At 39.9% G+C, this 14,242-nt stretch overlaps 4 non-coding genes across 4 annotated transcripts; 1 reads left to right on the forward strand and 3 right to left on the reverse strand.

Moving 5' to 3' along the window:
* The first annotated feature begins 2,693 nt into the window (after positions 1-2,693).
* On the forward strand, positions 2,694-2,765 carry TRNAQ-CUG. The gene has a single exon. It is a non-coding gene; the product is annotated as a tRNA-Gln (tRNA).
* A 6,449-nt stretch (positions 2,766-9,214) lies between these two features.
* TRNAM-CAU lies at positions 9,215-9,286 on the reverse strand. Its single transcript has one exon. It is a non-coding gene; the product is annotated as a tRNA-Met (tRNA).
* A 916-nt stretch (positions 9,287-10,202) lies between these two features.
* Positions 10,203-10,275, reverse strand: TRNAV-AAC. Its single transcript has one exon. It is a non-coding gene; the product is annotated as a tRNA-Val (tRNA).
* A 2,498-nt stretch (positions 10,276-12,773) lies between these two features.
* On the reverse strand, positions 12,774-12,847 carry TRNAT-AGU. The gene has a single exon. It is a non-coding gene; the product is annotated as a tRNA-Thr (tRNA).
* Between the last annotated feature and the right edge of the window lie 1,395 nt (positions 12,848-14,242).

A 14,242-nucleotide genomic window follows, 5' to 3' on the forward strand; every position in this document is an offset into this window, starting at 1 on the left:
CACTTCTCAGTCCCACAATCCCTGGCTCCTGTTAGGAGTTTAAAAATATTGAGTGCAGAGTTCCCAGGCGGCCTAGTGGTTAGAATTCCAAGCTATCCTTGGTTGGGGAACTGAGATCCTGTAAGATATGTGGCCAAAAGAAACAAAAAAATAAATTAAAGAGAAAAGAAAAACTTGCTGAGTGCATAAAGTTTCATCCCAGAACCCAGGGTAGCTTGTGTCCATGTTTGGTTACAAAACATTCTGCTCTGCTTTTTCCCAAATTTCTTCTCACTCTTTTCCTTCAATGATCCCAAGTCTACAGTAAACTCTGAGAACCAGACTTTGCCCAGGACTGGAGCAGAAACTTCCCTGAAGGTGAATGTCAACCATGACTTTGTCTTAATGAGGCCACAGCAATAGCTCAATTTGGAGTTGAGGAAGGATATGTAATAAGAGCACTGAATTTTGCACTTTTGAATGAGAATTTGAAAAGAAAGTCTCTTTTGACTACATGCTTGCCCTGTCATTCTAAAGTCTGAATGTGCCTGCTTGTGGTTATCTATTGGCTAGGGGGAGGCCAGTGCCTGCCATGGGCCTAGCCTCTGAAAAGAGCTAATTACACATTTGTCATCCAGTTGAAGATTTTTGAACGCTGCATAGAAAGTGAGGATTTAATCTGAAGGCGTTCTTTTTCCCTTGCTGGGGGTGCAGGAAGGAGACTTTAGCCTCTGAACACTGCACTTTATTTATTCCTTGCTGGAAGGGCTTCACTTGCTGTCCTCATCACAGTTCGCCTGAGGGCGTGAGTCTGGGAAAGCTGTAGGATGGGGCCCTGGGGAAGTACAGGCCTTTTCTCTGCTACACGGGGCACGGCTGCTGCACAGGTCAAGGCCCCTTCCTCACGCAGTGCACTTTTGCTAACATATCAGGAATCACGCAGAGTCAAGGCCATTGGGACTATTCTCTGGGGCGCTGGAAAATGTCATCGGGCTGGTATATCCGTTGCTGACTAAGTTATGCGGATAGAAGAGGAATCTACCTGGGTTCTCCCCGCTCAGGTTTAAAAGCGTCTCCTTTGTAAGGACGTTTTTCTTGTACCCGCCAGGTTTTGACAGTTTAGGATCTCCAGTAGAGGATCTTTACCCTCTCTCCTGAGGGTCTTCTACCCACTCTATGCAAACAAGGAACAGTCTTCGGCCATTCTTCGCCTGTTCTAGAGGAAAACTCCCAACCCAGCATTTCGGAAAAGAACCAATTTAAAGATTTTGTCCAGTAAAAGCCACCCTGAAAAAATCCTTCTGTAAAGGAATCCTGGAAGAAACCTGGCCTTTTGTTTTTGGTGATTTCCACTCGCCCCCCTACGCCCGCCCCAGGTAGTGGGAGTTGCGCTTCATGGTCTAAATCCACTAGAGGCGCACGGACTCCGAAACCCGCCTCCGGTTTAAAATCTGAAATCCTGGAAAGCAATCCCAATCTGCAAATCATGAAAGTATTTCAGCTAGGTCAGTCTCATCCGACGGGCGTCGAATTTCAGGAAATTGCTTCGAGCAAAGCTAGACTCCCCAGTACCGCTAAAGAAATCGCTGGGTACACACTGCTAAACTTGTGCTGGGTATTTTTGCCCGCGAAAAGCCAGCCTGAGGAGTTTGTGGAGATACTGGATTAGGATGCGACTCAGAATATTCACCAGGACCCATCACAGAAACTGACTGTCTTGCAGGTTTTCACCAAATATGGACGCCGAAGTGTGTGCGGGAAACAGATGCGGCAGCAGGGGAATCTTCTCTGTGTCCATTTGGGAGTCTCTATATTTTCTGTTGGTGAAAGTAGGACCGTGGGGCTCGACTCGGTCCTAGGAAGACTTTCGAGGGCCTTTCCTTTCCTTTTCCCCTCACCTCCCCGGTTCCACCTTGTGCTCCCAGGGCAGCAGGGATCTTACTCCAATCGCATCTTCCAAGCATGTTTAATTCCATTTTCCTTAAATGTCAGTGTCTTGTCTGCGACTCTGGTAAATCTTTCCATAACGCGTCAGCAAAAGAGGTAGATCAGTTCAGTTCACTTGCTCAGTCGTGTCCGACTCTTTGCCACCCCATGGGCTGCAGCACACCAGCCTTCTCTGTCCATCACCAACTCCCGGAGCTTGCTCAAACACATGCCCATCGAGGCCGTGATGCCATCCAACCATCTCATCCTCTGTCGTCCCCTTCTCCTTCTGCTTTCAATCTTTCCAGCATCAGGGTCTTTTCCAATGAGTCAGTTCTTTGCATCAGGTGGCCAAAGTGTTGGAGCTTCAGCTTACCACCCTAGAAAAAGACGATTTTCCGTGAAGTAATAGAATCTGAGAGAGAAGGGTGAAAGACACCAGGTCTCTGCCTCAGGTTATTCATCTGTAAAATAGAGATCATGATCCCCATCTCGTAGGACAACTCTGAGCCTTGGGTGAAGTAACAGTACAAAACGGTTATCATAAAACCGAGCACTCCGTGAGAATGGGTGGGTGGAAAGGCCGATTCCTAACATTAGGGAGGCAATGTTTTGCAGTAGAGTCTGGCTTAGATGATAGATACAGGCATGTGACAGGTAAGGGTTCATGACTTAATCCTAGAGGAGGAAATGCAAAATGTATTTCTACCCTTTAGAAAACCACATCAAGGTTCTTAGGGAGGAAGAATTATATCATCAAAGAATTTAGAAGGTATTTGTCCAAGACAGGCCCCATGGTGTAATGATTAGCACTCTGGACTCTGAATCCAGCGATCCGAGTTCAAATCTCGGTGGGACCTGTTAAAAAGTCTGTTTTTACTTGATTTCACATCCCCTTTCTGTAAATTTCTGATAACACTTACTTCTACGGAAATCTTCTCATTGCAACCCCTGGAAGCTTTCACCCACAGACACGAGGGCTAGGAAAAAAGTGCTATCTCTCTTACTACAAATTTTCTTTTCATATACTAAATGCTTCTCAAAAATTACGTCTTTACTTTTTATTGGTCACTTGCTACTATTAAACTTGAAAACAACTCAAACTGGGGGAGGGGGGAGACCCTTGAAATACAAAACACACACCAGAAATAGTTAAAATTATATTTATCTTTTAATATATTTTTCTGTTTCAGAGTAATATAATAATCAGTAACAGCGTTTAAGCATAGAAAAATGCAATATGGAAGGATAAAATTTCATGGTATCTATAAAATAGAAATACCTTTGAAAGAAAAAAAGAATTCATGAACACTGACTTGTATACTTTTCAAGGATGCTAGCATATATCATGGAGACAGCAATGGCAACCCACTCCAGTACTCTTGCCTGGAAAATCCCATGGACAGAGGAGCCTGGTAGGCTGTAGTCCATGGGGTCAAGGAGTCGGACACTTACTGAGCGACTTCACTTTCACTTTTCACTTTCATATATTGGAGAAGGAAATGCAACCCACTCCAGTGTTCTTGCCTGGAGAATCCCAGGAACGGGGAAGCCTGGTGGGCTGCCTTCTATGGGGTGGCACAGAGTTGGACAGGACTGAAGTGATTTAGCAGCAGCAGCAGCAGCAGCATGTATCAAATTGCTCTTGGGTACCAATGGATAAAATTCAGTGATGGACTGGACTATTTTAATGTTCAAATTTTACCAATTACATTGTGAAAATGTTGGCAATTATATTCTTTAGGACGATTCAAACTTATGAAGAAACAATTTAGAAGACCACTGGAAGGCAATGTGAGAGCATCAGAATACTATGACAATTCATAAAGACTCTAAGAAATGAAGATAGCTTAAGGATACTGTCCTAGCTAGGTTAAAACAATGAAGTGATAAACCAAAGCAGCCCCCTCACCATCATCTCATTCTTAGACACATTTATTTCTAATTTTCAGGTGGATTTCTTTCTTATGTGAATTTGCCATTTAAGATCGCCTACTTTTCTTGTAGGCTTTCACCAAAGCATATTTTTACTAAAGCTTAGTTGCTCAAACATTTCTTATGCTATAGTTTCCAAGTAAATATTTTTTTCTTCTGAGTTTTCTTATTAATTGCAACTACATGCTTTATTATTTTACATTTTGTATTTAAATCACTAATCAATCTGAAATGTGATTTGTTACTTGTTGAAGGTAAATGTTCATCTCTGTTTTCTGCCAAAGGCAAAGTTAGTTATGTCATCACAGTTTATTTTAAAATTATCTTTGCCTACCTACTGAATTGAAATATCAAATTTGTCACTTATTAATGTCTATATTATTTTATCTATTTTATAAATTTATTTCCCTTTATGTATACTTATGACAATGCTAGGATCTTCTGATTAGATTTTATTTTAATACATTTTACTGCCCATAAAGCATTCTTCTCCTAGGGCATTTGACATTTTCAGATGAAGGGGAATAAGAAGATAAAGAAGGGGAGGTTGGATATTCAAATAATGTTTCATTTTGTAATTTCAAGCTTCTTGTAAAAGTTGAGAACACATTGAATAAGCATACATATAAACCAGATATCCTGCAGTACAGAAATCTCAGGAGTTAGGTTTCAGTCCTTTGGATCTCTATTTAGTTATTAGTAAAGGTGCTGGTGCCATTAAACCCTGTCTTTTCCTTGGTGAACCCTGCAGGCTTTGAAGAGATCCAGAAAATAAAAATTATAGGTCATGAAGGTTTCAGCATTTGTTTGAGGTAGCTAAGATGTGATAAAGCATAGTTTCTCTCTTTCAGTGAAACTATGAGCCATGCTGTGTAGGGACACCCAAGATGAACGGGTCATGGTGGAGGGTTCTGACAAAACGTGGTCCACTGGAGAAGGCAATGGCAAACCATTTGAGTATTCTTGCCTTGAGAACCCCATGAACTGTATGAAAAGGCAAAAATATAGGACACTGAAAGATGAACTCCCCATGTCGGTAGGTGCCCAGTATGCTACTGGAGATCAGTGGAGAACTAACTCCATAAAGAATGAAGAGATGGAGCCAAAGTAAAAACAACACCCAGCTGTGGATGTGACTGGTGATGGAAGTAAAGTCTGATGCTGCAAAGAGCAATATTGCATAGGAAGCTGGAATGTAAGGTCCATGAATCAAGGCAAATTGGAATCAAGCAAACAGGAGAAGGCAAGAGTGAATATCGACATTTTAGGAATCAGTGAACTAAAATGGACTGAAATGGGTGAATTTAACTCAGATGACCATTATATCTACTACTGTGGACAAGAATCCCTTGGAAGAAATGGAGTAGCCATCATAGTCAATGAAAGAGTCCAAAATGCAGTACTTGGATGCAATCTCAAAAACAACAGAATGATCTCTGTTCATTTCCAAGACAAACCATCCAATATCACGTTAATTCAAGTCTATGCCCCAACCAGTAACGGTGAAGAAGTTGAAGTTGAATAGTTCTATGAAGACCTACAAGACCTTCCAGAACTAACACCCCCAAAAAGATGTCCTTTTCATCATAGTGGACTGGAATGCAAAAGTAGGAAGTCAAGAGATACTTGGAGTAACAGGTAAATTTGGCCTTGCAGTACAAAATGAAGCAGGGCAAAGGCTAACAGAGTTTTGCCAAGATAATCCACTGGTCATATAAAATACCATTTTCCAACAACACAAGAGCTGACTCTACACATGGACATCACCAGATGGTCAGTACTGAAATCAGATTGATTATAGTCTTTGCAGCCAAAGATTGAGAAGCTCTATACAGTCAGCAAAAACAAGATTGGGAGTTGACTGTGGCTCAGATCATGGACTCCTTATTGCCAAATTCAGATTTAAATTGAAGAAAGTAGGGATAACCACTAGACCATTCAGATATGACCTAAATCAAATCCCTTATGATTATACAGTGGAAGTGACAAATAAATTCAAGGGATTAGATCTGATAGAGTGCCTGAAGAACTATTGACAGAGGTTTGTGACATTGTACAGGAGGCAGTGATTGGAGACCATCCCCAAGAAAAAGAAATGCAAAAAGGCAGAATGGTTGTCTGAGGAGGCCTTACAAACAGCTGTGAAAGGAAGAGAAGTGAAAGGCAAAGGAGAAAAGGAAAGATATACCTATTTGAATGCAGAGTTCCAAAGAATAGCAAGGAGAGATAAGAAAGTCTTCTTCAGTGATTAATGCAAAGAAATAGAAGAAAATAATAGAATGGGAAAGACTAGAGATCTCTTCAAGAAAATTAGAGATACCAAGGGAACTTTTCATGCAAAGATGAGCACAATAAAGGACAGAAATGGTAAGGACCTAACAGAAGCAGAAGATATTAAGAAGAGGTGGCAAGAATACACAGAAGAACTATACAAAAAAGATCTTCACGACCCAGATAAATATGATGGTGTGATCACTCACTTAGAGGCAGACCTCCTGGAATGTGAAGTCAAGTGGGCCTTAGGAAGCATCATTACAAACACAGCTAATGGAGGTGATGGAATTCCAGTTGAACTATTTCAAATCCTAAAAGATTATGCTGTGAAAGTGCTACATTCAATATGCCAGCAAATCTGGAAAACTCAGCAGTGGCCACAGGACTGGAAAAGGTCAGTCTTCATTCCAATCCCAAAAAAGGGCAATGCCAAAGAGTGTTCAAATTACCGCACAATTGCACTCATCTCACGTGCTAGTAAAGGAATGCTCAAAATTCTCCAAGCCAGGCTTCAACAGTACATGAACCATGAACTTCCAGATGCTCAAGCTGGATTTAGAAAAGGCAGAGGAACCAGAGATCAAATTGCCAACATCTGTTGGATCATTGAAAGAGCAAGAGAGTTCCAGAAAAACATCTACTTCTGCTTTACTGACTATGCCAAAGCCTTTGACTGTGTGGATCACAACAAACTGTGGAAAATTCAAGAGATGGAAATACCAGACCACCTGACCTGCACTCTGAGAAATCTGCATGCAGGTCAAAAAGCAACAGTTAGAACTGGACATGGAACAACAGACTGGTTCCAAATAGGGAAAGGAGTATGCCAATGCTGTATATTGTCACCCTACTTATTTAACTTATATGCAGAGTACCTCATGAGAAATGCTGGACTGAATGAAGCACATGCTGGAATCAAGACTGCCGAGAGAAATATCAATAACCTCAGATATGCAGATGACACCACCCTTACGGAAGAAAGCAAAAAAGATCTAAAGAGACTCTTAATGAAAGTGAAACAGGAGAGTGAAAAAGTTGACTTTAAACAACATTCAAAAAAACTAAGACCATGGCATCCTGTCCCATCACTTCATGGCGAATAGATGGGGAAACAGTAGAAACACTGACAAACTTTATTTTTTGGGCTCCAAAATCACTGCAGATGGTGATTGCAGCCATGAAATTAAAAGACGCTTACTCCTTGGAAGAAAAGCTATGACCAATCTAGACAGCATATTAAAAAGCAGAGACATTACTTTGCCGACAAAGGTCCATCTGTGGTTTTTCCAGTAGTCATGCATGAATGTGAGAGCTGGACTATAAAGAAAGCTGAGCACCAAAGAATTGATGCTTTTGAAGTGTGGTATTGGAGAAGACTCTTGAGAGTCCCTTGGACAGCAAAGAGATTCAACCAGTCCATCCTAAAGGAAATCAGTCTTGAATATTCATTGGAAGGACTGATGCTGAAGCTGAAACTCCAATACTTTGGCCACCTGCTGCGAAAAACTGACTCCTTGGAAAAAACCCTGATGCTGGAAAAGATTGAAGGCAGGAGGAGAAGGGGACGACAGAGGATGAGTTGATTGGATGGCATCACTGACTCAATGAACATGAGTTTGAGTGAACTCCAGGAGCTGGTAATGGACAGAAAGGCCTGGAGTGCCGCAGTTCATGGGGTCACAAATATTTGGACATGACTGAGGGACTGAATTGAAATCATAGTTTACACAAATAAAGCCAAGGGTTCAATCTCTGAGGAATATCTTTTGATTTCTATGATCCACACTTCAAGGACAGTCTGTGACTCTCCTATTTTTTTCTCTCTTCCACTCTTTCCTGTTCCTTCTCTATTTCTCCCATAAAATTTTTGGGTTGGCCAAAAATTTCGTTCTGGTTTTTCCATAATGTCTTAATGAAGTTTTTGGACAACCCAATACTTCATGTACCCTAGAACTATTACTACACTTTTAGATTGCCAGTTGCACTCATCTATCTTTGCTGTTTTCTGTTTTCCTGACTCCCCTTCCTTCTTGAAAAAAGATAGCATATTATAATCTTAATCTGTACATCCCCTCACATAAGTAACAATATCTCCTGTTAATCACTCCATATCTTTTTTGCAGCTGCATGGTACTTCTCCTCAGAGTCTGTATGTCTCAGTTTATTCAACAAATCTCCTGTGCCTGGACATTTTCAGTTAAAAATGCTTTTTGGGAATATGCAAGCAAAATAAATTGAAAATGGTTGGTTTTGCCAAATAAGAACATATTCATCAGTGAAGTAAAGGAAGGAATGAAACAGATCCACCACATGCAAAATTTTATTAATATTTTTTCTTTTGATATTTTTCTCTGTGAATTCTCACTGCTTAGAAGAATTTCTATTTTCTTGTCATATATAGTCACTCATTTTAAATTATTTTAATTAGACATTTTCTCTCAATTTCTTTTGCAAATATATCAGTAAAACTATTTTTCTTCTAGTTTCTCCATGGAATTCTGATGCACAAAAAAATTGTAAATGTAGTCTACTGTTTTATATCATTTCATATGCAAGGTTTTTGCTTCTTTTTCTCGTAACATTCCCATGAATTCAGTTTATGTAAGTATGAACAGGGATAGTGTATGAAAGGTGTCTTCTCAATTATTGTAACATAAATTGCTTCAGAGAAGAGTTCACAGCATGTTTCTATTAACTTGAACATTATAAATCATGCCTAAGAATGAACAAAAGAGTGAAAGGAACCTGAACCCCCCGACTCAAGTAAAAAGGCAATGTAGGTTTCTAGCAACCAATGATCTCAGGCAAAATAACAATGTTTTTTTTCTTTGAGTGTAAGGAAATGTGCAAGAAAATAAAAAATTATATCCTATCTCAGTATATAATCTCTGGAACACAAACGGTTAATTTGTTGGAAATAAACATGAAATTTGTCAGCTCTTCCTCTACTCCAAAGATAAGACTTGTCTCTTTTCTTTTGAACGAGAAGGAAATTGTGCAGTCATTTGAGGAGAAAAAAGGAAAACGCTGAACCCTAAATGAACTTTAGGAAATCAAATACACTCTCCGAGGCCGTGTATTGGAGATGTTACAAAAGTATTAGCAGAGGATGGTTTCGATCCATCGACCTCTGGGTTATGGGCCCAGCACGCTTCCGCTGCGCCACTCTGCTCCCGTTGAGCCATCGGTTCTCCTCTTCCTTACCATATTAAAGATCAGCCACTTCGTTAGAATACATATTTTTTTCTCCCTCTTTCCTTAGCCTGAGATCAATTTCCCCAAGAATTAAATGACCTCAGTATTCCCCTCCATGTTGCGCTTTCCCAATCTGCCAAAAATCCGGCATCTTTCCTTCAGGAGCTGCTCTGAGCTCAGGGGAGGAACTTCGAAACAAGACGAGCAAAGTCCCTAAGTCCTTCCTTACGGATAACCGAGGAAGGCATGAATTCAGACTTGAGGAGAAAGGATATTAACTAGCTCGTTCTGTTTTCCGTCCTCAAGAAAGTTTCCCTGAGGAAACTAGAAGCAGCATTTCCATATATTGACTGACTAACTGCCATTTTCAGCTTTCCGGGCACCTGATTTACCCTCTCAGGCCTCTGCCCTTGGCTTCATGAAAAGGGGCTTCGTATCCCTTTGACAGTTTTCTCTCGTCCTCAGCGAATGCTGGATTTCCCAGACCAAAGAACAGAAACCTCTATTCTATTCTATTTTGGTCTGGACCTCCCAGACCAAAGAATAGAAACCTCTGACGCCTTTCATCCTGTGCTCTGTCTGCCAAATAACTTCCGCAAGTTTCCTCTTGCTCTTTTCACCATCTTCCTTCAGTCCCTTCAGGAGTTTCTGTTTCTTCATTAAATACTTGTTTTCCGGGTCCCAGAACAGGTAGGGTTTTGGTTAAGAAACAAACTCTGTAAACCTCAAGAGAGAATCTGAATGAAAACCCTCCCCTGGCGGTTCTCAGTCGTCAGTACTAATTTCATTGTGGCTTGGTACTTTGTTCTTGTTCGTGCTACGGAAGAAGGGTCCTGTGTTTAAAGATAAACAAAGATCAATGTGGTCAGTTGGAAACCTCAAGCAAAAGCTATTGTTTCCACCCGGTTTCGAACCGGGGACCTTTCGCGTGTTAGGCGAACGTGATAACCACTACACTACGGAAACAAGATATAGAGCTGTTATTTTATTTTTTTTTTTTTTGTGGTCAGGATAGGTGAAAGCATGTCTATAACCCAGGGCTATTTACCAAAATATCCTGCGATATTTAGTCGAGAGAATAGCAACTTTCCAAGTGCTCATCTGCAATTGCCTAGGTCTGTTAGCGTCAAAATCTATAAAGCAACAAGAAAAAATAGTCCATAACGTATAAGAATGAACACAGACCTGCTGACCAAAAGAAACCACGCGCAAAAGAGAACGTATTCTATGACGCCAATTGTTTACATTACAAAGTAGGCAAGAAGCTTTTGCATTGTTAGGAGTCAGAATAGTGGTTCCCTGGGAGTAGGTAGAGTGGGTAGTTACTAGAAAGTTCTAGGAATATTGCTGATACGCCTGCTGGTTATCCAGAGATGGTCAATTTGTGTAGAATCATCAAGAAAACATTTTTATACTGGGAGGTGGGGTTATTTACTGAAGAAACTGGGGAGTGCCAGTTGTGGGGACTGGCTAAGCAAGTTGTAAATCCATAGGGCAGGCACTCAGGTAAGACTGGCAATCAGAAAGGGCAGGCAGGATACAATAGAAAAATTATTAATGAAACAAAAATTTGGCTCTTTGAAAAGTTCAACAAAATTGACAAATGTTTAGCTAGATTTACAAAGAAAAACATAAAGAAGATATTCAAATTACTAAAATTAGAAATGCAAGTGGGGATATTACTACAGATTTTGCACAAATAAAAATATTACAAGCCAACACTATGAAAAATTGTATGACTGCATATTGGATAACCTAAATGAAATGGACAAATTCCCAGAAACACACAATTTACCAAAACTGAAACATGAAGAAACAAATATTTTGACAGCCTATAACTGTTAAGTATATTGAAGCAGTAATCAAAAAAATTACGACAAAGAAAAGTCCAACCTAGACATTTTCACTGGTGGATTCTACCAAACATTTAAAGAAGAATTAACACAATCCCTCTCAAACTCTTCCAAAAATTGAAAAGAAGGGAACATAACTCATTCTATGAAGACTGCATTCCCTTAATATCAAAGCCATTAGAAGAAAAGAAAACTGCAGATTAATATCCCTGATGAACATAGATGCAAAAATCCTCAACAAAATGTTAGCAAACTGAATACAGCAACATATTATACACCACAGCCAAATAAGATACATTCCTGGAATGTAAGCGAGATTTAACATATTAACAGAATGAAGAAAAAAAGAACAGGACCATCTCAATAGATGCAGAAAAAGCATTTGACAACATTCTTTCATGATAAAAAAAATCAATAAACTAGGAATAGCAGGAAACTATTTTATCTTCATGATAAAAGTCATTTATCAAAAAGTCACAGCATCTTCAATGGTGGAAAAGTGTAAGCTTTTTCTCTAATACCTGGAACAAGACATAGGTGTTCACTTTTACTACATCTATTCAGCATAGTAATATCAATTCTAGCCAGGACAAGTAGTCAAGAGAAAGATATAATGTCATACATAGAAAGTACTGAGGATTACACACACACACACACATTAGAGCTAATAAAAGAATTCAGCAAAATTGAAAGACACAAAATTCAACATACAAAATCAGTTGCATGTTTATTCACTTACAATGAACAATCCAAAACAAATTAAGAAACAGTTCCTTTTACAATTGCATGAACAAGAATGAAACATTTAGGAATGAACTTAATCAAGGTGGAGGCAGAGGTTTACACTGAAAACCATAAAACTTTAGAGAGAGAAAAAAAAAGATATTAAAGAAGATATCAGTGAATGGAAAGATATCTGTATTCATGAATTGTAAGACTAATATGGTTATAATGTCAATAAAGTCCAAAGTGATCTGCAGTTTCAATACAATCCCTATCATAATCCCAATTTTTTTTAGAGATTAAAAAAAATTCATCCTAAAATTAACATTGACTCTTGTGGAACCACCCAAATAGCCAAAAAGATCTTGAAAAAGCAGAATAAATTTGGAGCCCTCTCACTTCTTAATTTCACAATTTACTTTAAAGCTACAGGAACCAAATCCATGTGGTCCTGACTTATAGCCAGAAATATAGACCAATGAAATAGAATAAAGACCCCACAAGTAGATTCTTGCATATATGATCAGTTGGCTTTTGACAAGAGTGCCAAGACCATTCAATGGAGAAATTACAGTCTTTTCAACTAATGGTGCTAAGAAAACTGTTTATCTACTGAAAGAATTAAAGGTGAACTTCATTAAAATTTTAAAACTTGCTATGTGAAAGACATTTTAACAAAAATTAAGACAAGACAGAGAAAAATATTTGCAAATGAGACATCTGAAAAACGACTGTTATTCAAAATGTTATTTTAATACTCAACCAGAAAACAACCCATTAATTTTCTAACTCCTGCTTCTTTGCTTGTCTTCAAAATATCTTCTCCAGCAGCCTTTGAAGATTAAAGTTCTGAGGCCATGGAGTTTGCTTTTGAAGCCAAGAAGATAAAGGCCTCGCTGGGATTCGAACCCAGGATCTCCTGTTTACTAGACAGGCGCTTTAACCAACTAAGCCACGAGGCCCCGATAGTGAAGAACGTCACAACGTGTTGTTTTTCATTTCAGCGGTTTGGTTGAGATTTTTACTACGAAGTATATTTGGACATGGAGAAGGCAATGGCACCCCACTCCAATACTCTCGCCTGGAAAATCCGATGGATGGAGGAGCCTAGTAGGCTGCAGTCCATGGGGTCGCTAAGAGTCAGACACGACTGAGCGACTTCACTTTCACTTTTCACTTTCATGCATTGGAGAGGAAATGGCAACCCACTCCAGTGTTCTTGCCTGGAGAATCCCAGGGACGGGGGAGCCTGGTGGGCTGCCGTCTACGGGGTCGCACAGAGTCGGACACGACTGAAGTGACTTAGCAGCAGCAGCAGCAGCATATTTGGACAGGAATCTCTTCTAGGAATGGAAACTTGATCTGACCAGAGATTCAAAATCAGAATTGAACAGTCAAAGGACTTGAGGGGGCCATTTCTTTTCCATGAATTTATCAAAAAGAAAGATCTGGTTATGGACGGAGGCAGTTCGAACAGTCCAAGTAAAGATTGAAAAGAAAGTTAAAGTCTCTCAGCCTTTGCGACCTCACGGACTGGAATTCTCCAGGCCAAAATCCTGGAGTGGATAGCCATTCCTTCTCCAGGGGATCTTTTCAACCCAGATATCGAACCAATGTCTCCCACATTGCAGACGGATTCTTTACCAGCTGAGCCACAAGTAAAAATTGGACTGCCCCAGAAACTTGAACAGTTGTCTTTGGACCCTCTTTGCTTATCTGGTACAACTGACACGACCCTTTCATCGTGGGGTTTCTCTTGGTTACCTGAGAGATATTCACACATTAAGTGTTCAATATTACTTCATTCTATTCCAACTTGTGCTTCAGGATTTCATTTCAGCTCTGTCTCCTCCAGATACACAAATTTCCTATTTGGGAGCTTCTTTCATGGATTCTTAAATTCCCCATGACAACTTTCAGCACTCCTACATGACTGTTGCCATTTAAGACAGTTGATGTTAGGATTACCTGGGAGTCCTTGGTAAAATTAAGATTCTTGAAATCTACCCCATTTATTAAAGGATCATTGCAAGAGGGGTTCTGGAATCTGCATTTGTAATAAGTCTTCCGGGGGATACTTTTGAGTGCAAAGATTGGAGTCCCTATTGTCACAAGTGCTGTCTTTTCTGGAAGCACTTGAAGTTCTAGTCTTCGGGTCTGTAGCCAGCAGTACCTGAATTGAGAACTTCCAGATGTACAAGCTGGGTTTCAAACAGGCAGAGGAACCAGAGATCAAATTGCCAACATTTATTGGATCATAGCGTTCCCCACCCCCACCCAAAAATCTACTTCTGCTTCATTGACTATGCGAAAGCCTTTGACTGTGTGGATCACAAATAACAGAGGAAAATTCTTAA

This window comes from Bos indicus x Bos taurus, chromosome 23, assembly GCF_003369695.1.
Source record: "Bos indicus x Bos taurus breed Angus x Brahman F1 hybrid chromosome 23, Bos_hybrid_MaternalHap_v2.0, whole genome shotgun sequence".
Lineage (NCBI taxonomy): Eukaryota > Metazoa > Chordata > Mammalia > Artiodactyla > Bovidae > Bos > Bos indicus x Bos taurus.